Here is a 27,654-nt window from a genome sequence, read left to right on the forward strand (position 1 = left end):
TGTGTATGTGTATGTGTGTGTCAGTGTGTGTGTGTGTGTGTTGGGGGGGGGGGGTTGTATAGGACCTCCAAATGGAGGGGGAATGGCTGGATTTAACTTAATTACAGTAACAGGGAGTGTGTGTGAGAGGCTTGCTGATGTGTCTAAAGTGCTTAATTAAATGTGGCTGCACATCTCACTTTTAGCGCCAGGCGGATTCGTCAGGGCTAATTAGCCAATTTTATTTATTTATTTTTAATGCAGGGTGTGAATCTCACACAGTCAGATGACATGACTGAGGATCCTCTTGCAATATGTTTTTCTTCTTTTTTTGGCGTTTTCTTTGCTTTTCTTTCTTTTCAAGGAGCAAGCAGGGAGAACAAGAGAAAGCTTTGCTTGAGCACACTACAGCATTAGGCGACAAAGGACAGACGACAGACTTTTGTCTGAAACTTCACCATCTTTTTCAAAGCTTTGTGGCTGTAGTTTTCCTGAGCACATGGGCATTTGCGCGCATGGGTGCTGACAGGGGGGCACAAAGGGGACATCTGTCCCGGGCCCAGGGAGAGAGGGGACCCAGAATTTGGTCCACATTACATTGTATGTATTGGTCTGGGAGCTCCTTTCCCCTTACGGAAGGAAAATATACTGCAATATACTACAATTTATACTGCAATACATTAGAAAATATATCACAATATATCACAAACACGCTCATATATTTGAAAATATATAGCAATATATTATTGAACAACATATTACTATATATTGATCCATATATTTTAAAATATATGGCTGGCAAAACAAAACTGTATTCCACTATTCAGTCTGTATTTCTTGATGTTTTTAGTTCAGTAAGCACATTTTGCACGACATTGGACATTTACTCGACATTATAAAGTCATTTTAGGTGGACCATATATGGCCATATATAATAATATATTGATCAATATACAGGAGTCTCTGATTGAATCATCTCAGCTCTCATATCACGTATGACGCGCCTACGTCACGTCGTCACAACCTGAAGCTAAAGTGGCGAGAGAGCCGTCTCGGCTCGAGCGCGGTCCGGATTTTAGCTCCACACACTGTCGACTCGCCAGCCAGACTCCCCACCACAGTGACACAAACCAACCAGCCGCCTCGAGGTAAGTTATAAAGAGAAGTTTGTTCATTTGTTAACATAAATATACAAGCATATAGTCTGAAACGTCTACAGTGGTTGATGTGCAAAGTTTAGCCAAGTGGTTATCGAAGTTGGATGTTTGTTCATTTTTCCCCCAAGGACTAGAAATACGTTATTTTTTTGAATTTCCCGCGCTACCAAGCTATTGTACTACTAGCGATATTTGCGTTGTCGAAATGGTGTGTAGTTCTCATTGACAGTAGGTCTGGTTCTACACATCTTGAAAACGTAAACGTAATACTTGGGTCGATATTATATGGTTGTAGTGGTACATTTCAGGTGAGCTCACTTTATTTGGCTTGTCAGAGAACGTTAGCAACATCTATCTGGCTAATACTGCTGAGCCCCAACGTCAGCCTAGAAAGCCAGGCCTCAGTTAATTAGCCGCCTAGCTTACTCGGCTAACGCAAGGGAATCAAAGCAGAAGTGAAGTGCGACAAGATCTAAATGCACATCACGAACTTGCTTAAAAAATGGGCACTACAGTATAGTAAAACGAGGCAACGTCCTGCATTATTTTTTGGTAAAGCATAGCTGTTGCTGCTTCGGTTTTCCCATTGTGGTAACATCAATAGGTTTTTTTGAGTAACTTGCTCACGAACTAACTGCACTGTCCCGTTCTTGTAGAGCTATTGTTAGAGGTTAACGAAGCCTTGTCGTCAAATTGGTGAATTTCAAAACGGTAGCCTACACGTCGTTGTCTTCAGCTACTCTGTGATAGTTCGGAGTTTGCTTTGCTCACAGCAATTGCATTCATTGAGTCATGTTGGTGTTCATGTTTACTCTTAAACGAATGCGCGAGTCATTCTTGTTCATCGGAATTCATTCTCGCCAGTTACATCATCTTCATAAAAGAGTGCCTTCGTGCCAAGAACAGACGTGCAACTGTTAACGATGCTGGCTGCTGCGATTTCAATGCCTTGTCTTCCCTGTTGTCGGGACACAGAGTGCCACTACGACGCTCTGCGACTGCGAGCTAGAATGCTGTAGTTCCACCAGTCTACCGAACTCCCCCCCCCAGATTTAGCTCACAATTCTGACAATGATATAGAAGTGATGAGCTTGGTGGGTATCCTTGTGCCTATTTAAGGTTAAGTGTGTGAGTGAATGTTAATTTTCTGTTGCTCTTTTAACTTTTTTTGCAGAGGTTGCTGAAGAGGTAGGCTATGCAGCGATGGTCTGGAGGAAAAAATAGTCACATGGACTGGTGTGCATTCCAGTACTTTAAATGGTAAGCGATACTGTGCCTTTACTATGCTCACTCACTGGTGATCATGCACTAAATGGGGAATACATCTATCTGAACTTTGGGAGGAGGTTCAGACTCCCTTGGTGCAAATATAATCGTTTCAAAAAATCCTTTATACCTCATTCAATCAAGCTACTGAATAAACCGGGAATAAGAGAGATTGAGTGGGACAACATGGACCTCTGCAGCTAGTGTTGGTACTGCTGGTGGGGATGGAAGCTAGGGTAAAAGTTGGGAGGGGGATATGTAGACATGAATGTATCCCTGTTTTTATTATTTTTATGTTAATTATGGAATGGATGTAACCTAGTTATTTATTGCAAGGTGAAGGTGTGGTTGGTTGTAGGACGGTGTGTGTGTGTGGGGGGTGGGTGGGTACTGAGCTGTGTGTGTGTGTGCGGTGTCGGGGGGGGGGGGGGGGGGTTTGGGGTGTCTGGACTGGATGGGTCAGGGGCAGTGGGTTAGGACATCCAGATTTAGAGTTTACTTGAGCTACATTATTAACTGCACATTGAATGTGTGAAACTTGCTGATGTAACATGTTACATTCAAGGGTTCATTGGGCTAAATGTGGTTAAAATCATTGACCTGGGTTTACAAAGCTGGGCAATGTTGGGCACTTGTTTCAGACTATTGAAAGGAAGGAGTATGAGAATGTAACACAATGCTTAACATGAAAAATAAACCATTCATGAACCAACAGTGTATTTGGCCCCAACTAGTGGCATACCCTTCAAGTTTCAACTGCACATTGGTCAAACACAATTTCAGCGTTCTGTGCACCTGTTCCATTTTTTCCAACAAGAAGTACACTTGTTACATTACATTTAGCTGACACTTTAATCCAGAGTGACTTGAAAGAGGTCATAGAGCATGAACTACTATTTGGCGGCAAATCACTGCTGAAAACCTGGGTCTGTGAAGGAGGGGAATGGACTTACTTTTCATTGTAGGTGGTGTGGTGTTTTATACTCCCTCTTGCCCTCTGGCTTTTCACTTGCTATGTGGACTCTGTATGAGCATTGGTAGTCAGTCAAGAGACAAAATAAATGTTTCCCAAATCATTTACAGGACTTTGGTCCATATATTCTCGCTAGCTTAGCAACATTCTTCCTCTGAGGATATGTAAAACAAAACAAAAAATGAATAATAAGATATTTTACACACCCAGGTCAACAATTTTAAGTGTTACCCCTAAATAGTTGCCTGCCCTTTTAAAGATGCACTGTTTAGGATTGTTCCCAGATTAGTTATTGTGACTATGCTGCTCATTGAAACTACTACTACCTAATGTACTGCACAGCCATGGAGAAGATTAATCTTTCATGATTGAATGGTGTAATATTCCCAGCCATAGTGAATACTCTGTCTGAAATTGATGGTTATGGTAAGCATGTAAGCAGGTGGGGGTTGGGCGTGTCGAGCAATGTTGCCATCGAAACCCAAGTTTTTGTTTGTCCAGTTAAATAGTTGGCGTAAAGGGCAGAATGAATCCTCGTGCATTTCCTCCCGACAATTATATGTTCTCATATACTGTTTTATGGACATGCATGGCTATGCTGTCAAGTGTTTACCTACAAGTACAATGTTGTAACATAACTCCATGAAATAACTTTCATATGAAACCTCTCCCACTTGCTACCGCTTCATGGGACAAAGTTCAGTTTTAGTTACAATCCAGTTCCACATATTCCAGGTGACCTGTTTTTACCTGTCCAATTCAGCCTGGTGATTCGATGGTGGAACGATCACATGGTTGAATTAGACAGGTAAAACAAGGCCATTTGGAATGTGTGGCCCTAGATTGTAACTGAAACTGAACTTTTTCCCATCACTACGCCTCGCTTGTCTACGTCACCAGCCTCTGCTTCCTTGTCGCTTCCCAACGGAAAAAGAAATGGAACGTCTCGCTTGCACAATGGGTTAGAGAGTTAACATTCTTTTTACTTTACTTTTGCAGATGCTGTTGCTCAGGCACATCCAGGTGCGAGGATGGGGGAGATCCGGATGTCGCTAAATAAAAGAATCTGTGAACTGCTTCACCAAGAGAAAAAGAAGTCCATGGACAGGCCTATGAGCCCTCTTGTTGACCTTGAGTGACTGAGGCTGCGGGCGGTCTGCCCCTGAATTCATTTTTTTTTTTTTTTAAATATATCTGAAGGTGTGTGTGTGCGCGCGGGTGTGTGTGTGTGGGCGCGGGCACGCGTATGTGTTTGTGTGTGTGCACGCGTGCATGTGTGCCAGTGCTTTATGTGAGGTGTTTCGCTTACCGGCCACAGCCACAGTTTTTGTTTTCTTTTCTTTTTGTTTTATTTGGGTTTTTTTTTTTAGAATATTTCTGCATTTACATTAAGTACAAGTTACTGGCCAAAGTGGGAGACTGAAATTGTTACTGGCCACAGGCAAGTTTCACCAGCATTTGGCCTGTTGGCCGGTGTCGTTGTCAAGTCGTGGTTTGTGTGCGTTTCCCTGCCTGTCTGCCCCTCTGTCTCTGCATGTGTGAGCGGTGGTGTTAAAGGGTCGGTTGGTTTCATGTTTTTAATAAACCAATGTCAACAGTTGAATGAATTGAATTGATGTTTGGTCATTGTTGTAATTACATTACTTCATAAATGCCTTGTATAAAGTACGTTACAGTATATTGTGTAGTGTAATGCAATACATAAGTCAATATATGATTTAATTAATAAGCCATATACTATGGGATATAATCCAATATATGCAACAGTATACTTTACAGTATAATGCAATACATAAATCAATATATGATTCATCAATAAGCCATATATTATGGGATATAATTCAATATATGCAGTAATATACTGTACAGTATAATGCAATACATTATTCAATATATGATTCATCAGTAAGCCATATATTATGGGGTATAATTCAATATATGCAGTAATATACTGTACAGTATAATGCAATACATAAATCAATATATGATTAATCAATAAGCCATATACTATGGGGTATAATTCAATATATGCAACAATATATTGTACAGTATAATACAATACATAAATCAATATATGATTTATCAATAAGTCATATACTATATGGGATATAATTCCATATATCCAACAATATATTTCACAGTATAATGCAATACATAAGTCAATATACGAAAACGGCAATAATGTCTATATTCTCGTATACCGCAAAATATATCACTTTATATTGTGCAATATACTGCTGTACAATATAAAATGATATATTGGCAAACAATATATTGTAGTATATTATAATATATTTTCATTTCATATATTCAAAAATATATTTTCCTTCCGTAAGGGTCAGGCAACTACTGTATGTCCTGAGCCCAGCCAAAGCTGTCAGCAGCCCTGCTTGCGCACATGCACACGCACGCACACACACACACACACACACACACACTGACAGTGGCAAATAAAGACCTCACCACCAGTCACAGAGCTCACAGAAGGTAACACTTTTCTTAAAGTCCAACAGTTGCTGAGTTTTCTTCAAAATCCTCAATTATTTTTTCCCTCAAATGTACAGAGTGAATGCTCCACTGATCAAGATGCCTTCTGCAGCAGACACTAGACCAGACATAATCTTGTCTCTGTCTGCACAAATCCTCTTGATGACGTGCAAAGATGGCGAAGTCGTCTTCGGTCAGAGAGGCCCGGGGGACCCATTCCGTGTGCGAAGGGGCCAGGTGTCGCTCATTAGTGGCCGTAAGCACAGGAGGTCCGTGCGCAGGGGCTGTGGGTACAGCATTTAAATAATTTCACAATGGCGGGGGCTGATACATCGCTGCCAAACAGTTCAGAGCACATGTATTAAACATAAGATTACATAAAAAAACCCTGACCAGTTATTATGTAAGTCATTATGTGTAGAAGTTATGTGTACTATATAGTCAATTAACCAATCAAATTTAAACTCCAACATTAAATTTGCAGATGCTTAGGTTATGACTGCAATTAGTGGAATCTATCAAGGCACAAACTAAGGTATTTACTCCATTCTGCCGCCCCACCCAGTCAACTGCAGATGAATCACTAACCAGGAGATTATACATATTTTATATCAAGCTGCCCTTTGGCATAAGGGATTAGATTGACTTGCTTCAGTGAACTCAGCATGCGTGGATGAGCATGTACCAACAGCACGGATACAATGATACACTACAGCAGTGGTTCCCAAACTTTTTTCTGCTTGAACCCACTAGGCCTATAACCCAAGATTATTTCCATGACCCACCACATTTAACCCGTTAAGACACAGCGTTATTATAAATTTGCTGTTACCAGAATGGCAATGAAAAATGACTATGACAGTGCATTACTACAGGCCCTGTGTTATGTCATAGGATTGTAGTTATGGTACTTAACTTGTCAATGACTATTACAGTGTGCCACTGGAGGTATGGCGTGCATTAAGGGGCTACATTTACAAACGTTCCAAACACCTGTTTGGCACCTAAATAATGCTGAATTGTAATGTGAAATTCAAAGAAAAAGTCAATAAAAATGATAAATGTACAAATTAATACTGTTACCAACAAATTTATGGAATGGTTGTTATATGAAAGCATAGGCTATTCGAGGCTTTATGCGAACCGTCCTTTCTCTCTGAGTTAAAAATGAATACTGTTACTTACACATTTATGGAATGTTTATTACATTACATTACAATGCATTTGGCAGACGCTTTAAAACCAAAGCGACTTACAAACGAGGACATCATAACCAACATATTATATATTATGTTATATGGTGATGTTATATACCAGTAGTTATTACATAAAAGCATATATTCAAGGCTTTATGCAAACTGTCTCTTCTCTCTGCGACCCCTTAACCCGCCACCCCCCCGCCCCGGCAATAGCTTCTTGACCTCCTCAGACCCCCAGTTTGGGAACCACTGCTGTTTAGTACTTAGAAACATATTGCGTAACTTTCCAGGGATTGAACAACATTGAAGCACTTTTCCACTTCAGTGTTCTTACAAGTCAAATTGATTTTCTTGTTTTGTCTTATTTGAATTGCAGATGGAAATGGCGGTCATACTTGCATGGTGTGGTGGTCACAGCCCTGGGGGTAGCCAGAACGCTTTTCAGATGTGTTGTTCTCCCTTTCAAGGCCATGCACATCTGCAATTATTTGAAACATCGTTTTAAGTGGTAGTAAGCAACTTAATTTGCACATACAGTAATGCAGATACAATTACATACAGTATGCAATATATTTTCACTCTTACCCAAACTCTCACAAAACATATCAGACAAATAACGGGGGGAAATAAATGGTCAAATTGTGAAAATCTGAAAATGTTGCTGAAGTGTTGATGGAAGAAGGGGTAACTAGCTATCTCTGTTATTTAGAGGAGCGTATAGCAGTAGGAGTTGTTAGCATAGTAGCTGTTATGTAGCAGTTTAGTAGTTTTAGGCTGAAAAAAAAACCTACTTAGTGTTGCTTTAAGTTCTGACTGTACATAACATACGTACTGTACGTGACTGTATGTACATAACCAGAGCCCCTGGAAAATAACATGGACAGGATATGGACCTGAGTTGAATTAGAATAGAATAGAATAGAATAGAAAGCCTTTTTTGTCAGTATACAACGTATACCGAGATTTTAGCTTCCCTACGTAGTGCACATTTTTAATATTATTATATTAATTAATATCAGGGGCGAGAATTAGTTGTCTTTAATCAAACATTGGACAGATGTAAAAAAAATCTTTCAGAGAAATAACAGAATACAGCAAGGCTCCTCCCGCGGCATCATCATATCTGATTACAGTGGCTCTGTGAACTCTCTGGCAAAGCTGTCATCATCATTATATTAGCGTTTCAACAAATTAATGGTTCACTGAACCTTATCACTGTATGTCAGAGTTTCTACATTTGAAGGTCCTTTATCTCGGAAAGCACTGACACGTGCTGTATGTTTGTTACATGGTGCTACCTGACATGGTCCTATACACTCTTTAATTGCTTACGTATATTATGCATCCTCATATATATGTATATGAATATAGCCTACGCCTAAACACACACACACACGCACACGCACACGCACACGCACACGCACACACACACACACACACACACACACACACACACACACACACACATATGTATATGTGTGTTATAATTTATGCATTACAATTTACATACATATATTTTTGTTGCCTCACCTCAGAATTCAAAAGCATCGTCAGTGGAGAGGAGATGAGGATGAGAGGATGATGCAGCAGACAAACAGTAGCCCCAGGGGGTGATGAGTGTGTGCCACATTCACACGCGCAGATAATGAGGAGGAATGCAAATGAACACATCATGCAGCATCATCTGACTCAATAAGCAGATAAAGAGCTAGGGCTAAATAAATGCATAGAGGCTTAATTATCAGGCTGTTGTGTTATGTTGGGCCATCAGATGGATGGCACACAGACAAAGCTGACTGTCTGTGCTGGAGTACATCAGTGCTTGCAGAGGCACTAGTACAGTGTTTCCCAACCAGGGGTACGTGTACCACTGGGGTACGCGAGCACACTGCAGGGGTACCGTACCTGGAAAAAATGTAATGCCACCAAATATTTGGCATGTAGTCACAGTAGGATGGAGGAACAGATATAGAGCATGAGTGAGGGGGTTACTTATCATGTGCCAAAATGACTTCGGGGGTACACAGGGCAAAAAAGTGTGGGAAACACTGCACTAGTAGGGAGGGAGTAGGGATGCTGGAGACTGGAGGCTGGATGCTGGATGCTGCTGCTGGCATGGGTACCAGTGAAGCTGAGGGCCATGGAGAAGCAGCCAAATAAGCTTGTTGAAAAGAGGATGGCTTGCCCAAGATTTTCATCGCTGCTGTCAGTTGGAAAGGGAGAGAGAGAGAGAGAGAGAGAGAGAGAGAGAGAGAGAGAGAGAGAGAGAGAGAGAGAGAGAGAGAGAGAGAGAGAGAGAGAGAGAGAGAGGGGGGGGGGGGGGTGTGTGTGTGTGTGTGTGTGTGTGTGTGTGTGTGTGTGTGTGTGTGTGTGTGTGTGTGTGTGTGTGTGTGTGTGTGTGTGTGTGTGTTGAACTAAATCAATAGTGTCCCAGAGGAGGGAAGCCCTTCATTTAAGTCCAAATTGAAAGTAAATGAAATATAATGAAATATATAGGCCTCTATCCCCACCCTGCTCGGTCTCTCTCTCTCTCTCTCTCTCTCTCTCTCTCTCTCTCTCTCTCTCTCTCTCTCTCTCTCTCTCTCTCTCTCTCTCTCTCTCTCTCTCTCTCTCTCTCTCTCTCTCTCTCAGCTAAAATTTTGAAGAATGACAGATATCATTCTCTATCATTTACTGGAGCAACATCATTTATCTCCATCTTATTTATCAATATGTTTAGACAGTAGCAGCAATGACTTGTTTTTGAGCACTTGTGTCCTCCTTAAAAAAAACAAACAAACAAATGATTCACTCATTCCTCAACCCTCACAGGGAGATAAATACTGTTGGCCTATTAAAAGAAAATCCAGTGGAATGTGATGATCACGTAATTATTTGGAGACATGGTCCACCGCCACCGGATATGCTCAGTAGTAGACAGATTTATAATGCTATTGCACTGCAGCCATGGCCGTAACTACCATTGAGGACACAGAGGTCATGTCCTCGGTAATTTTTTCAGAAATGTAAAATTATTCTATGATGAAAATCAATATATGATCAACAATGATAGGGACTGTAACCAATATCCTAAAAAATAGTAGTTGTAAGTCGCTTTGAATAAATGAAAGCGTCAGCTAAGTGTAATATAATGTAGTAATGTAATAAATTCTGTATACGCCACCCCAATGCCATCCTCAAGGCAGTAATTAATGAAAACAAACGTAAGAGTTTGACTGAAGAGTTTGAAGCATTCTAAATGTACAGTATGCAGTACAGTGATACAGCACCCAGTATTTGACCTCGGTGTTTGAAAATGTCTCGTTACGGCCCTGACTGCAGTTTTCAACCAAGCAACTGGACTGACCTTTTGTATAATGTACCATGCGAGGAATCCTAGACATACCCAAATGCTAACAATGTCTTTTTTTGTGTGTCATGGGGACAGGACAGTCTAGCCAGAATATTGAAGGCCTGTTACTTTCCTCCCAAAATCTGGACAGACCAGCCACCGTTGTATTATAATTGGCCTAAGCTTGTAGAGATTCACTGTGGAGGCATAACAATATCGACAGGCCTGTAATGTTGCAACTGTCCGGTGCACAGCTGTAGCACTCTGATTGGGGTTAGCAGTTCTTTTTTATCTCTTTGATTTTTCTGGGCATGTATGTCTTTATTTAGTCAGGACCGTATGAGAGATGACAGGAAAGCAGTGGCAGAAAGAGATGGGGGAAGGATCAGGAAATAATCTTGGGCCAAAATCGAACCCAGGTCCATGGCGAAGCAATATAGTGCCTTCTATATGGTCAGCTTAGCAGTTTTCTGAAAGAACCACTTCCAATGCTACCTCTTGGATTGGCTAGTTCTCTGTGTATAATTGTGAAAAGAAAAAAACAGTGCTAAACATTTCAGTTTATTGTGTTCTGTTAAACACTTGGAATAATAGCTTTGACTAAATCCTCATACAAATCTGCCAGCCCACAAGGACTAAGAAATAATGCATTTTGCCAAGGCGGTGAAATTATACATATTTCATGTTAAGGGGCCGTGGGGATCAGATTGTTTTGCTTCAGTGAATATGCCTAGATGAGAACACTGTGCACAACCACAAGCGACTTATACCACCATAATTCCATTTAATTAGAATGGAAAACTGTATATGCTTAGGATTTCAGTGTATTTCACACTGTTAGACACAGCATGGGACCTTTTACTAACTTGCACAACCAACCAAATTCAACCATGAGCTCAGACACAGTGCTTGATGTAACTAAAATATCTTGGAACAGTTTTTTGTATGTGAATGTGGTAAATACGGGTTAACCATGCATGGGTGTCGCTAGGAGTGGAAAGGTGTTACAGATTCTAAGGGCCTGAGCACTGACAGGGGCCCTTAAGGGGAGCACTGACAGGGGCCCTTAAGGGGGCCCAACATTTAAATCTTTCATAGGGCCCAAAATTTCTGGCAGCGCCCCTGCAACCATGGCCTAATGATAAGGGAGGTAGTCAACGTCATTTTAATGTCCTTGTATGAGCTGTGCATACAGGTATGATGACAATAAAACCTGACTTGACTTGACTTGACCTGACCTGACTTGACTTGACTTGAAGTCCAGTAGGCCTAGTTGGCTGATGTGCCTTTGAGTAAGGCACCTCGCCCAACATTTCTCCAGGAATTGTGTCTAAAACTGTGCAATAATAACTGTAAAGTCACTGTGGATGAAAAAGCATCAGCTATGTGCAATGTAATTTAATGTAATGCCTTTGTATTGGTGTGTATAGACATGCCATAGTAATTTATACCTCTCCACAATAGCTATAATACAGAATGAACACCGAACAAAGTAATGGAACATAAAGCAGAAAAACTAAATCGAGATGAGAGTCAGATTTCCACCGAGTGTGAAACCCCAGGTGATTTACATCAAGAGGGGAATGAACCTGAAGGTCTATAACTCTGAGGGAACGGCTTATTGTACCCGCATTGTTTTCTAATAAAGGGTCGTAATACATATTTTAATTAAACATATTTAAATATAGCCTCTTCGGGGCAGCACCATTTTAAAGATTCATTTTAATTAAATTCCAAAATGCCATGAATTTGATTCAATATTGCGGCTATGCTGAATTTCTTAAATGTTTTTTCTCAAATCCCATCATATTAAATCAAACTATTCCCATTAGCCAACAGAAGACAGGCATAAAAGACTGAAATGTACAACTGCTTTGACAAAAAAACAGCTCAAAAGTGATGTATGCAGTTTAAAGAAATAGCCTACATTAAAACGTCTCTTCCACACACATACAGTACGTGCACATGCACACACACTGACACATATGCACGCATGCATACACAAATGTTTAGAGTTCAATGGACTAGTTTATACTCTAAAATGTATTGAAGAATATATATTGTGGCCATTCCTGTGCCCACAGTGTGCTGGAACCATGAGGGAAGAAGATACGGTATGCAGTAACTTAGGTAATTGTGGCCTGAAGTTTTGAAGAACATTTCACATGATCGAGTGGTTCAGCCGTTTTCCCTGTCCATGGAACCATTCAGACTTTTTTTTTTTTTAAATAACTATCTATTTACCTTAACATTTAGGAGAGGGTACGTATATCAGTGCTGCTGTCAGATTGGTGGTTGCCTGCTGGCCAGTGTTTGAAATGAAACCGGGTGTTTGTGGGTTCATTGCCCTGCATGGGTCGGGAACCATTGGAGCCATATGCGAGGCACATACTGTACCGTATGTTGCTCCATGGAAATTGCCCATGTAATTAGTTCACTGCAAGTCTAAGTTGATAACACTGTCTGCACAAAGACCCCGTAGTGTAATCAGTGTTTATAAATAGACCATGTCTGTATTCATGCCCTATCGAAATGTCTTAACATAGAGCCAAGACAACCACTAGTAGGAAGGCTTCCAATGCAGCATCACAGACTATTTTGAAGATTAAACATGACATGATGATACATTACATAGTATTATGGTGCATTTGGAGCTGTTACATTACAATAAGCAGACACTTTTATTCAAAGCGACAATGGAGGACACAAATCAGACCCACTGACAAGCTGCAGGGGAGCAGAATAATCTGGGAGCCTAACAAGGTTAGCTTAGCAGGCACTGAACCGTGAGCGAGAGAGGTGAGTCTTTTATAAAGGCAACTTGTAGCTTGTTTCACTGTTCTATCGACATTGTGCTGCTTTGCTGAAATAAGCTACTTGGCTCACTCTGATGTTTGGGCTACACTGATATGATATTTTATTAGGATCCCCATTAGCTGATAAGACATATCAGCTACTCTTCCTGGGGTACACTCGATGTGTTAAGTGAAAGACTTATCTGCTGTAACAATTAGCATCCACTAATCAATCGATCTGGCTACAGCAGACACAGCATTGCGTTGAACTTTAAAAAAAAAATAGCCCATTCTTTTTTATGCAACTTGACTTAACATAACATAACACTCAGTGTTACCCCTATAGGGACTCTAGATAGTTCAGCTGTATGGTTAGGCCATATCACCAAGACTTCCCCATTGTGAAACAACAAGGGCAAACAACTGGGTTACGCACTAAATAATACTGCGCTTAGTTAGCGTGCCATTCCCCATGGGAAATTCCTTCCAAGCAGCGGCACGTGGCCTGTCAAAAGGCATCAAAGACAACCAGGGCCGCTGACAGCTTTCAATGGGCACAGGACAAAGCCATCTGAAAGGGCCATTTACCCAATACACAGGGAAGCTGACAGGGAGGGACAAAGGGGTTTGTTGTCCAGGGGCCAGGGAGATATGGGACCCAGATATGTGTCACCATTATGTATATGCATTAGGTGGGGGGGCCCTTTTGGAAGACTTTGTCCCGGGCCTGGGAAAGCCTGTCAGCGTCCCTGCCCTGGGCCCGGGGCAACTACCCCTTTGTCGTCGTCCCCTGTCGTCGTACCTGAAGACAACCTCCTGGTGGCCCTCGGGCGACTCCAGGGCCTAAACCACAGCCACAATGCTAATGAGATTTTCCAACGTAATTCCTCCTAGTGCCCCCGAAAGACGGTATATAGTCACCCTTTGATTCCAATACCATGAATTTTTAATGTAAACCAGGAAATCCATCAGACGTCTTTAGGGATCAGAGTGGATTTATATTCCCACAAGGTAAACACCGCCTTGGGATTTAATACTGTATGTATGAGGTAGACGTATTGAAACGCATGTAGAATTCCCGTAGCCTATTGTGAACTTACAGCCTAATTTCTTCACATTTGCCTGTGAAGAAAGACGCCATTAGGTAACTGCAGAGGACATCATCAGAGACTGCAGTGAATGAGTCCAGGCCGTTTATTTTCACCGCATGCAGCACCACCGTGCACTGCACTTTGAAGAGAAAAAAAAGGCAGTAAAAAAATCGTAGATAATCACCCCTCTTTCATTAGCGCTCCCTGAGTTCTTCATTATTCTTCTTGTGAGCGTATAGCGGTACGGAGCTCCCCGCTCAGCTCAGTTCAGCGCAGCTCTCCCTTGGCGCACAGCAGGGCTGGGCTGGGGGAGAAGTAGGGCCCGGGCACTTTTGGCCTAAAGGGGCCCCTCGTAATTAGTGACGCAGAACTGACTCACCGGTGGGCCCCGCAACCTTGTGAGCCCCTATTTTCAGAAATATAAAAAAGGCATTTTTTAAAATATACTTCTGAAAATAGGGGCCAACGAGGGTGCTTGGCCCCCCGGGAAATGCCCGCTATGCCAGATGGCCAGTCCAGCTCCCCCTTGGCACGCGGTGCTGCATGTTAACAGCTGGGATTGTGAGGGAAATCATTAGGGGCAATTAGCACCCCTATATGGAACATCGCCACCTCAGCCGCGCCACTAAGTGCCCGAGCTTTACAGCCACTATCCATCAGCAATAGCACCACCATCACCACCAAACTACCCTACACCCACGACCCACCCAGGGGTGTAGCAGCAAATTTTGGGCCCTATGTACAATCAGCTTCAATGGACCCCCCCCCCCCAAGCTATATAGGTATATCTACATAAATCAGACACTCTGTGGGACCCCTATATACATGGGACCCTGGTGTCTCAGTATCACTTTATCACTCTGTGCAACACCCCTGCACCCATTGAAGAAGACAGGGGGGGTCACAAAGGGGTCACTTATCCCGGGTCTATTCATTGTAGGAGCATTATGACACGACCCTTTAGGCAGACCGGAACCTGGTCATGTTAGGTGCCCATAGAAACCTATTATGTTGGTCCTCATTACATTGTATGTATTGGGTTTGGTGCCCTTTCAGATGACTTTGTCCTGGGCCCAGCAAAAGCTGTCAGCGGCCCTGAGTCCACTGGCCTCCTCCATTGCAACCCCCCCCCCCCCCCCACCACCACCACTCCCTCATGGCATCACTTCACCTCACTTAAGCCTTGATCCACTCATGCCAGCACCGCTGTGTAGTGTGTATGCTGTCAGTCAGTTGTAGACAAACATGTGGGGGGATTACGCTGCTGAGCTGCTTGTACACAGTCTTGATCACGTTCACTTCTCGCACACACAGACACAGGCACTCATATGGCACGCAAAGGGTCGCTGACAGCTTTGACGGGCCCGGGACAAAATCATCTAATAAGGGCCCCCTTGTAATGAGAATCCATTTCTGGGCCCCCTCTCTCCCTGGGCCTGGGACAACAGACCCCTTTGTCCCCCCTTGTCGGCTCCACTGATGGCATGCACATGTGTAATGAATACATTTAGTGTGTTTATGTATGCACATAAACATACGCACGCTCTGTCTCTCGTACATGCACACAGAAGCACATATCCACACATGAATAAATACCCCTGAAGAATGGAACCAGATGTCCACATGTACAAGCACGCACGCATGCACATATGCACATATGCATGGGTGGTTGACGTGACGCCTTGTTTTTTTGTAACATTGGTTAAAAACCTACAAAAGACAAATGTCAATGAAAGGAGAAGTGGTACCTTATGTTTCATATTAGTCTTAGATGAGTAGAAACAGCTTTGTTAAGATTTATGTAAAGGTTTATATGTCAAATATCCTGCGGTGTGACTAACATTAATGAGACCTGGAATATAATATATATATAAATTAACCAACAACATCTTGAACAATGTATGAAGCATTTGGCATGATTGCATAAATATTAACTTTATATTAAGATATGTGAATGTGAAAAAAACTCAAGACAATATTAACTACAAGTTCAATTTCGTAACACAAATTGCGTCCTGTGGGGTGAAATGTATGTCAATGTTTGTGAATGGGCAGCTACAAGGCAAGGCAAGGCAAGGCAAGGCAAGGCAAGGCAAGGCAAGGCAAGGCAAGGCAAGGCAAGGCAAGACAAGGCAAGGCAAGTTTATTTATATAGCACATTTCATACACAGGTGCAACTCAATGTGCTTCACAAAGTTAACAAATGTAAATGAAAGGAAACAGGGAAGAAAACAAGGCCAACTACAAGGGTCTTAAAGACTGGCTCCTAACCAGTCAGTTATTGGAGAGTGCTGTGGAAGTTTAAGGTGACTATTAACCTCTTAATATGTCTTCATATTGCAATGTTTCTGTCACACAATGCTTAGGTTCATTTTATGGTGTCCTGTGGTGTGACTGCTCTTATAGACGGAAAAAAAGTTTTTTTATAAATGAAAACACATATTAAGATTAAACACAATATCATTATCAAGTTAGCATGAGCTCAGATGTCAGTCATGTATACAAAAGGTTTAAAATGGCCATAATGCAGTGAATTTCCTGTGACATGCCTATGCAACGTGTTGATGCAGGACACATTTTCCCAAAAATGGCAAAAAAAGGTGAAATTCAACGGACCACTAAGTGCTTTATTTTTTTTCTATTTTTTTCCATTCAGGAATCAGGATTTTTTTGTGTGTTACGCCCTTAAACGTCAACCAGCCTCATATGTAAATGCCTTTGCAGACGAGTGCACAGATGTTCACATAGCATGCAGTACACCCCCACCCCCCCCGCGCACACGTGCATAGTACACACATACCCAGAAACACACACACACACACACACACACACACACACACACACACACACACACACACACACACACACACACACACACACACACACACACACACACACACACACACCAACTCAAAGTGGAATAAATTAACTCTGGCAGATTAACAGGCTAAAACATGGCATTAGAATTACAGTCACATCCTGGCTGCAGGCAGGCAGGCAGGCGGAGCGGAGCTGTGGAGGGGGTTTGGTGGTGGTGGAGGAGGAAGAGGTGGAGGTGGAAGAGGAGGTGGTGGTGGAGGAGGAGGGGGAGAAAGGTGGTAGTGGTAGTTGGAGGAGGTAGTAGAGGAGGGGGATGTGGAGGAGGTGGTGGAGGTGGAAGAGGAGGTGGTGGTGGTAGCTTGTGGAGGTGGAAGAGGAGGTGGTGGTGAAGGAGGGGGAGGACGTGGTACTGTTGGATGGGGGTGTGGTGGTGGTTGTGGAGGAGGAGGTGGTGGACGTGTAGGTGTTGGATGGAGAGGAATGGTGGTGGTTGAAGAGGAGGAGATGCTGGAGGGAAGGGAATGGGTAAGTAATGGAGATAGGGGCTGTTTAGTGGCAGACTCAGCATGTCTTCACGCCGCACATACAGTATCTCTCTCCTCCATGATTAATATGTCGGGCCATGCTGTGTGCGCGTCACCTGCTGACTGAACGATACACGAGACTGGAGCCGTTACCACACAAAGCCTCAGACAGGGCTGGATTATCCATGGCACTGTGCCCAGGACCATGCAACAACCATTTACAGCTAGTCAGGGGGCACCACATGACATAAACTTAACAAATAGTGTTCATAAAGGGGGCACCTACAAGGTGTAGTGCCCGGGGGCACCACAGTGTCTTAATACGGTCCTGCCACCAGGCACGTCAACACGACAAGATGGGTGCTGCATGTCCAACCCAAGGAGCTTGATGGGGTTGAGATTGAGGGTTTTTTTTTTGGGGGGGGGGGGGGCAACCGTGCCCACAGAAACACAGCAGACAGGCGTCATGTATGACCAGGAGCTGAGAGAAGGGGGAGAGGGAGGGGACGGGTGGGGTGGGGTGTGGTGGTGTGGTGTGGGGTAGATGAGGGTTTTTTTCCCATCAGTGAGCAATTCTCACGGCCAGCCAGATGCAGGGGACCCGCATCCTGTACGGCTGCAAGACTACAGCACAGCAATGACTTTCCAAATGCGGCACAATCAAACTCGAAAATCTCTCAATGCAGTCCCAGGATGTCTGGCCGCAAATACATCATGCATAGAGGCCCAAGAGCCCAAGGGATCTAATGTTTTATAGCTTAAATAACATGTAAACGGGACGTGTAAGCTTTAGGAGAAGAACGGGACTTTACGGGGCCACCACGGCCTGGGAATATGAACTTATAAATTTGCGGCTCAAAGCAGAGAGAGAGAGAGAGAGAGAGAGAGAGAGAGAGAGAGAGAGAGAGAGAGAGAGAGAGAGAGAGAGAGAAAGAACAAGAGAGATGTTGAGAAGAAAACCAAGCAACCAATCAAGCACGGTGCATTGAGAGGGAAATGAGTTTTCTCCTGCTGTGGCAAAATGACTATAGACACTCGTCTTTGTGCAGCTGTCAATATCTTAAAATTGGATACGGGGGACAGTGGAGGTGTTTTCACCATGGGGTAGCCTACGCTGATATGGTTTTGGAGAGAAACTAATACTGAACTGCCGACAAGGGAGTGCTTGGAACAAAAGATTTATTTTGCTGATGATGAAGCCCATCAGACAATATTTATAGCCAACATACAGGGGTTTAATGGGTTTTCAAATGTAACCATCATCACTGTTTTTATTGTTGCCCTGTGGACCGTGGGTTTGGCTGAGAATTTATTTAAAAAAAATAAAACAGGTGTGTTACAATTCATGGTTTTCTGGAAAGGTCTTGACTATAAGAGTTTTTCCACCAACCACACATTCAAACAGCAGGCATTGCAGTTTTGCCACTATAGTTGAGGCTTTCCTTTCAGCTGAGCTATATCATTATATCTACTATACCATTGAAATCACAGCAGTCCGCCCTATCTCTCCTAGACTGTATAGAGGCCATCAAACATTGGATGCCTAACAATTTCCTACTACTCAACGACTGCAAGACCCTAAATCAAAACCTATAGTATCTGACCGTCTCAGCTCTCCTCTTTTGTTAAACCTTATGCCTAAAGCCTTGGGGTTATCTTTGAGTCTGAGCATACATTGATTCTAAATCTGAGCATTAAACAATATCCAAAAATTATTAAACAATATCCACAATATGTGCAATATTTTAATAAACACATGCTTGAACAAATCTTCATCTCACTTTGTTTTTGCATTCCAACTTCAACGTGATTCAGAGCATAGACAGCATAGTATAGATTTATTCTAAAAGCACTAAGCAACATCCAGGTCCAAACTCAACAAAACAAGAACACATAAAGCCCCCAGATCTGCGACGCAGCTGGAAATTACAGCATTAGACAACGATTACGCTATTACACGCTTTAAATGCTAATACCAAGCACATTGCCTTAGGCTTGATGTCAGTAATTCAATTACTTAATATCAGAACAGCAATGATGCTTATCTTTAAATTACAATCCCAGTCTCTAACTTCCGTGGCGCTTTGTCCCGATACTTACTGTATGCTATAAACGAGTTACACAAGTTTCATAATCCTACAGCCAGTGGCGTGCACAGACATTTTGGAGGGGCAGGTGCTGATGGGGGGTGTTGGGGGCATGTGGAACATCTGATTACCTTACTTGGCTTATAGAGGCTATATAGGCATCTGGGCATTATTGTAACATGCATTTGATCGCAAGGCATTTGTAGACTATTATGTCCTCATGGACCACAGTGCATTGCGACAAAAACAAAATATTTTTTTCAAAAAGGGCATTTTATGTAATTAGGCCAGAGGAGCAGTTGCTTTAGCACCACCATGTCCCTATATCTGTGCATGCCTATGCATACAGCATTCTAATTACCAAGCCACATTTGGAAGTGTACACAGTTAATCTGAAGCAAGTTGCGCTGTGCCAAGGTAATCAAGGATATATAAGTAGAATATAATTGATCATTTATCATGTATTAATCCAGATGGGAATTAAGGAATTAATAAATGATAAATAAAGACAAAGTATAACAATAAAGTGTAATATAATAAAGTATAATAGTTAAGTATAATATAATAATAATGATCAATGTTTCATCAACTATCAAAAAAATCAGAACAACCAAATCATTCAAGCATCCAAAATTCTAGCCTGGCTCTCGCGAGACCCCGAGTGCTTCGTGCATCTTCGTTACACTTCGTGAGCTCGCACAGGGGTCTGGTTCAGCCTTGTCGAGCCCGAAGTCCTCGAGTAGAAAATAAACGTGCCCCGACCATTGGATAATGTCAATGAGCCCGCCTCTATGCCTAGATCCAATCATCGTGGAGTGAGGTGTTGACGGGTATGACGTAGCATCTTGCGCGACAACACTGTAGTGCTGCTAGCACACCCCACAGTCAGTGGCTAACACAACAACTGCGGCCTGAACTCAGCGATTTCAAGTGTTACCAAAACTCAGCGATTTCAAGTGGAATTAGTTGGTGGCAAGGAATTAGTTGGTGGCAAGAACGTCTTCTTCCAATGATCCACTGAAGGAGAATGAGCAGGTCTACAGCGCAGCGATGTTCAGTCCTCAACTGTTTACAAGACCAACTTTAAGTGGGGATTTTAGTCGAGAGGTCTATGCCACATATAAATGGTGAGTGAAAACCTCTTGGTTGTTTCTAACGTGTTTTTGATGTGTGTGAAACTGACTGACATGGTAGGCTACAACTGTGAATGCCCCCATAGTGCCGGTAATTCAATATTGTACAAGCCTCATTTCCAGACCTCGCATGCTATGGTGACTGAGTGCTGTTGATCATAATATTATGCCAAGCACATTCAGACCAATTTGTTTATGCTAAGTTCGTGTTAAATTAAATGTACCATCCCCCGTGATCGCTGTCAATGCAGCATGTCCCAAAACGTCTGCATGTGAGAGATGGAATGTTTATTTCACGACGACATTCTGACTTCAAACTCACCACGATGGCTTCCCCACAGATCTATACATATTGATATAGGTCTGTGGGCTTCCCCTTTTCACTTCTTGCCCTAGTTGTTAACCTGTTTCAATGGTAAAGACTAAACTAATCACAGATTTTGCATGGTTAAGACTTAAGAGACCCACTTCGCGTGGAAACAGAATTAACACAAGAGGGTACTGGAATAAAAATAGGCTGTGAGGCCTGTCACTCACCAGCTACTGGCAAGGACCCCAACTCTCCCTGTCAGCAGTAAATTTAAAACTAAGTAATAGTAGCCTACTGCTGTTCAGGTCTGAGCCTTAAATAGGTATGAATTAAAATGCAGATACTAGGCCTATAGAGTCTTTAGAATTACAGTTGCCTTGTTTGCAGATTCTATTTTAACATTATGTGTGTCGTTTTCAGGTAGGCACGTCATGGCATTGGCAGCGTCTGCTGGGATTGTCATCACAGACCGGGTCATCCAGCTGCTACACATGTACAGTGGAAATTGAATTAGGCTCTTCCCTCACTTGTACTGTTGTAAACCATCAAATGAACACTCTAGGTAGACAAGACAGTGAGTTCAGTAATGGCTGGCACACAGGGCATGTGCACCACAAGTTTGGAGCCAGCCAGGTCATACGTGTTGCACCTACCACAATTCCATTTCTTTGGTCTTCTGTGTTGAGCCGGTTTCAAAATTCGCCTGTACAACCACATGCGTATAGTCAGAATCTACACTACACTACCCCACCAAGATCTAGACGTTACTGAAAAGTTGGAAATGTTATCAGGGTCTGCTGACAGCTGTACAGAATATGTGTACTTAAATACCAGACGTGCCACTTTCATTATACAAAGCCTAATGAGGCAGCAGTCAACCACAGTCCTTACATTTGACATCAGTTACAAATAACCTATGGTTTTAAGGTACTTCATGCTACTGGTTGTGAGTGAGGCTTTTTGTGACTGACTCTCCCTAATGACAGATTCATAGACATAATTGAACATGTAACACAGCATTAGTTCAGAATCTAACCATCATCCATTGGGAACAAAGAAGTGGAATCTTGTCACAATATCGAATCGAATATTGAACAACAAATGGTGTAAATAATGGTGTACACAAGTAATTGGAACAAATGTAAATACAATTTTATTGTGAAAAGAAAACACTGTCTATTTTTTTTCTCAATGTACAGTAATGAAAGTGTAAATAATGACAAATAAGATATCAATTTATATATACACATTCTTTTTTCTTTTAAATATTGGTTACTGGCAATGCAGGGAAAAATAGCTTACAAAATGTAGCGTTCTTGGTGATAGGTGATGTGTGACAATTGTGGCTACATACAAGGTTTTGAACAAAAATAACACGGGAATTGATTGCAACACCTTTTAAAATATTTCTAGGTGACTTAAAGTTCATTAACAACAGGGTAGGCTACTTACTCTGTGTACAGAGTATTTTCCACCCACATGTTGCATTACTGCCCTTGTACATCACTTTGATCAAAAGCGTCTGTCAACTGTAATGTTATGAGGAGGAGTACAGTCTCTTAATGTAGAAATTAATGTAGGTTTAGGTGGATAGGGGTGCAGGACAGCACATATACTTTTCAGTTACTCTTACTAAGAATTCAAACATGTAACATTGGACACCTTCCAAGGCCACAGGTACAGGTGAGGTCAACAAGGGTCCTATTTACCTTGATAATAAGGTTCTCAGTCATTTCACATTCCCACCCTGATGAAAAAAACTAATTGTTTACACAAATGGGTTTTTACACCCCTTAACAATACGGCTTGCTTCAGTAATGTACTCTTTGCCTCTGCCCTACCAATGGATGACATACCTTATATAACCGTGGGTCTTGGGTTACCTAATAATGGAGAGAGAGAGAGAGAGAAAAAAAATCACCATTGATCAATTCACAATGGCACAGTGTGTGTGTGTGTGTGTGTGTGTGTGTGTCCCAGCTTATGACGGTGAGCACGATTAACTTCGTCGTCCGATCAACTAGGGATGGTCACCTACAACTTCTCGAAGTGCTTAGCACACTCAAGAATCGACTATTTGAATTGACCACAGCTGAAGTGTTTGAGAATACAATCGCGCACAATAACAACGGAAAAAGTGCGACGGCATGCTCGTCTCGTCGAACCGTAATGCAGTTTCCAAAGTGTATAATAGAAACGCCCCATCCTGTCTTGTCTGACGTGAACAGCTCTTCATCATGCCATCCAAGTTAATCGGACCCGGAGTTAATCGTGCACACCGGGAGTAGTTAATGCTGGCTGGCAATTTTTGTCGGAATAACATTTTATCGGTAATCATTTTCAGCGAAATACACATACTTGATTAAGTTGTATTCATCAACACATGTCACATTGGTTGTGCAGGCAAGCAGACGTCCATTTTGTCTGCAATATTTATCACCCCGTCAGAAACTGACAAACCCATGCCCATGATGTGTTCACTAAAAGAAAATATAGCCATTTCAAGACATCTAACTTACCATATCTTTGTTGTGATTTATCTGATGCAAACGATGGCACCAAATGAGTAGGCGCAGAGGTAGTCTAACAAGTAGGCGGTCCTCCTCCATTGGTGCTAGGGGCTGGTAGCATGCCGCTGTTTGGACAGTGCAGACAGAGTATTCGTGCACTATGTCGGATTGCCAACCAAAATCCACCGATGCCTTGTGTATTTTGTAACCGTCAGTGGTCAGATGTCGGACACAGGTGGCATACCACAGGCGGCTTGCCGTTCAAACGCCACCAATGATCCACTATACACATGCTAGCTGGACTGGAACTACTGTCAACATGCTAACTGCTCTGTTGTGGCTTCTATCGCGCGTCGCAGACAACTACGTCACGGCCCGTTTCGATGTGATTGGTTGAAGTAGTACGTCACTGTTACCTAATTTCTCCAATCACGTTCGAGCTTTTTTTGAATACACCCACGGGCTAGAACAGCAAGGTTACCACCATAATTCCAGATGGATGACAATCCATCTGCGCGAGAGTCAGGTTACAAAAATTCAAAACAGCACATCCAAACCATCACATTCACAGCAGCAATCCAAACAACCAATATTCAGCCGGACCTACAGGGGGCAGACTATCAACAGGCAGCACTACAACTCACTTCCTGTTAGATCAGACCCACTTCCTGTAAGACAGCCATCTTTAAAGGCAGTTCAACATGTGCTGCGGAGGAGAAAGAATGAAAAGTTTGTTGAAGGCAAAGCCTGAAGAAGACAAACAAAACCTACAAGAAAAGAAACTAAAATCCCTCAGTTCACCGGTCACACGCAACTGGTAGGATAAAGACTTTTTAAAATACTTACCTTTTGTTGAATGTGGAGAAGGAAGAACATTTTTATCCTGCATGTGTGCTTCAAATGTACACATGTTGTACTCATGTAAAATGTTTGGTCCCAGTTGGCAACTGACATAGTTCATTCAATATTAATGACTTTAAGTTAAATATTTCCATTTAGTTTGTTTGCTGTTGGGTAAAATATTAAGGTTGACAAAGCAGCTTATTGTGTAACCAGTCAACCAGTTAAATTGTTTGGGAAGTTGAACTGGATGTGTTTATTTGGTTGTATTTAAACTTCAATGCAGTGATTTATGTTTGTTTGAAAATAACTCAATGTCTGTTATTCTTATGTTTAAGGTTTTCAACCTATCCACAACTTCAACCCCTTCAACAACAAAAGTCATCAAAAGAACTCAATAAAAAACTAAAAAGGGGAATCATCTTGTCCGAGTAGTTCCTTGCTCTACCAGGCTCTTTTCAAGTTTGAGCAGAACTGAGGGATATCAAACCAAAAAACATACCTAAACTTGACAATCTATAAAGGTAGAGATAAAGAACTTTTTTTGCTAATTTCATTGGAAGGAGCAATGTTTTGCCTCTCCCACAACACAGTACAGGGTGGGTGGCTTATGATTATCCCCTGCTCATCCGGACCAGACCGGGGGGCACACTAGTAATTACCTGCACCTGGCAGGACCTCTTATGGCATCAGCATGGAAGACGTTTCACACTGAGGTGATGACGCGGATAGACAAAAGCTCACACTGTCACACACACACACGCACGCACGCACGCACACCATATTGACCTCTTTGCACTCAGACAATCTAGAAACAATGGCAGTTTGACACACACACACACACACACACACACACACACACACACACACACACACACACACACACACACACACACACACACACACACTTAATTTCTGCCTATCTCTGTCTTCAGTATTCTTTATTCTTGTACCTTTTTTTACAGTGACAGTCTCAGTAAAACGTCATCTTGTTTCAGATATGGAGAGTAGGCCTACATCTATTCCTGCCTTTTGTTTTCACATGTTGCTTCCATGCTGTCCCATGGTGATGATGGCTGTGCCCTGTGCTGTAGGCTGTATTGAAAAGACCCAGCAGCAGGTCCTGCCAATAAGAGAGAGGCATAACAGATTCCCCACTGTTGAGCACTGCACAGGAGGGAGCTTGACTTATAGCTGGGAAAAGAGTGTCTAAATTAGAGAGGGGAAGGAAACATAAAACAAGAGCTTTCTCACAGTCACACAGGTGGAGGTGGTAGAAGAGGAGGAGAAGGAAGGGGGAGGCAGGTGGAGGTGGTAGAAGAGGAGGAGGAGAAGGAAGAGAAAGCGGAGACAGAAGAGGAGGAAGAGGAAGGGGGAGGCAGGTGGAGGTGGTAGTGAAGGAGGAGGAGGAGAAAGCAGAGACAGAAGAGGAGGAAGAGGAAGGAGAAGGAGGGGGTGACAAAAAGAGAGGAGTGTGTCATCTCATCCAGACTTGTTCCTATCCAGCCAGACAGCTGCGGTCCCTTCATATCCTGACAGCAAGTGTCCGCCGTGGCTTCCTGGCTGTCTCACAACACTTAGAAGCAATCCCTTTATAACGGTGTGTGTGTGTGTGTGTGTGTGTGTGTGTGTGTGTGTGTGTGTGTGTGTGTGCGCACGCGCCCGTGTGTGTGTGTGTGTGTGTCACTGTGTGGTTGTGTCTGTGTGTCCGTGCGTCCGTGCGTCCGTGCGTCTGTGTGTGTGTGTGTGTGTGTGTGTGCATGCCTGCGTGCGCGCGTGCATGCGTGCGTGCGCGCGTGTGTGTGTGTGTGTGTGTGTGTGTGCATGTGTGTGGTTGATGTTCAGCTTTCAAGAAAAGACTTCTTTGATCTCCACCGGCACCAGAGTCCCACTAGGATGTTGGAGGTGCGATGTTGTTGAAAAGGCCCCTACCCTTCCTCACTTCCTCACTGCCAGCTCTTGTTAAAATGACAAGAGATGAAGCTGTAACATGGCAGGACAGCTGAAGGCTGTTTGTCTGCTGGGAGCCACCACCCCGCATGCTGGCCTGCCTGCCTGCCTTTTAGGTACAGTACTGTACGTGTAGGCTGGACTTTGTTTATCAGTTCTCACCTGGACATCTGTCTAAAGGTTTATGAAACATACGCATGCATGCACACAGATGCACATATGCACACGCATGCACACATGCACGCAGGTATGCACACACACATACGCACGCACGCACACACACACACACACACACACATACACACACACACACACCTATTTGTGGCGGTACATCAAATGGTACACCAAATCAATTGGTGAAACAAAATACACACACGCATACACACACACACACACACACACACACACACACACACACAGACACAGACACACACACACACACACACCTATTTGTGGCGGTACATCAAATGGTACACCAAATCAATTGGTGAAACAAAATCACACACACACACGCATACACACACACACACACACACACACACACACACACACAGACACAGACACAGACACACACACACCGTGAAATATGAATGTGGGTGAAATATGAATGTGTTCAAAATGCGCTAAACCGGTATTGCGTGTAATGAACTTGCCGGGTGTCGCGTGCAGGTGTGTGCATGTGTCGGGAAATGTTTGTCAGTTATCTGTAGGGACAACGTCGGGAACATTTGGGGAAAAGTTTAACTGGACGGCAACTTTTCCACACACACACACACACACACACACACACACACACACACACACACACACACACACACACACACACACACACACACACACACACACACACACACTCACACACACACACACACACACACCTGACATAAACAAGCACAGTCAGAGGCCTATGGAAACAACCCTACACAATGAAAATGTCACTTACACACACACACACACACACACACACACACACACACACACACACACACAAAAGCCCGCCGACCGGGGGGACAAAGGGGTATGTTGTCCCGGGCCCAGGGAGATAAGACCATAACATTGTATGTATTAGGAAGGGGGCCCTTTCAGATGACTTTGTCATGGGCCCAGCGAAAGCTGTCAGTGGCCCTGCACACACACACCATTCTTTTTCTCAAAGCACTGACCCCCAACGGGTGCCGGAAAGTCGGCTTTGTGCTTAGTAG

The 27,654-nt window shown here is 42.9% G+C and overlaps 1 long non-coding RNA gene across 1 annotated transcript; it reads left to right on the top strand.

Annotated features, from left to right (window-relative positions):
* Nucleotides 1-633: 633 nt before the first annotated feature.
* Nucleotides 634-4,978, top strand: LOC134445405 (uncharacterized). The gene is made up of 3 exons (XR_010034245.1): nt 634-1,127; nt 2,311-2,396; nt 4,375-4,978. It is a non-coding gene; the product is annotated as an uncharacterized LOC134445405 (long non-coding RNA).
* Nucleotides 4,979-27,654: the final 22,676 nt, after the last annotated feature.

This window comes from Engraulis encrasicolus, chromosome 3, assembly GCF_034702125.1.
Source record: "Engraulis encrasicolus isolate BLACKSEA-1 chromosome 3, IST_EnEncr_1.0, whole genome shotgun sequence".
Taxonomy (NCBI): Eukaryota; Metazoa; Chordata; class Actinopteri; order Clupeiformes; family Engraulidae; genus Engraulis; species Engraulis encrasicolus.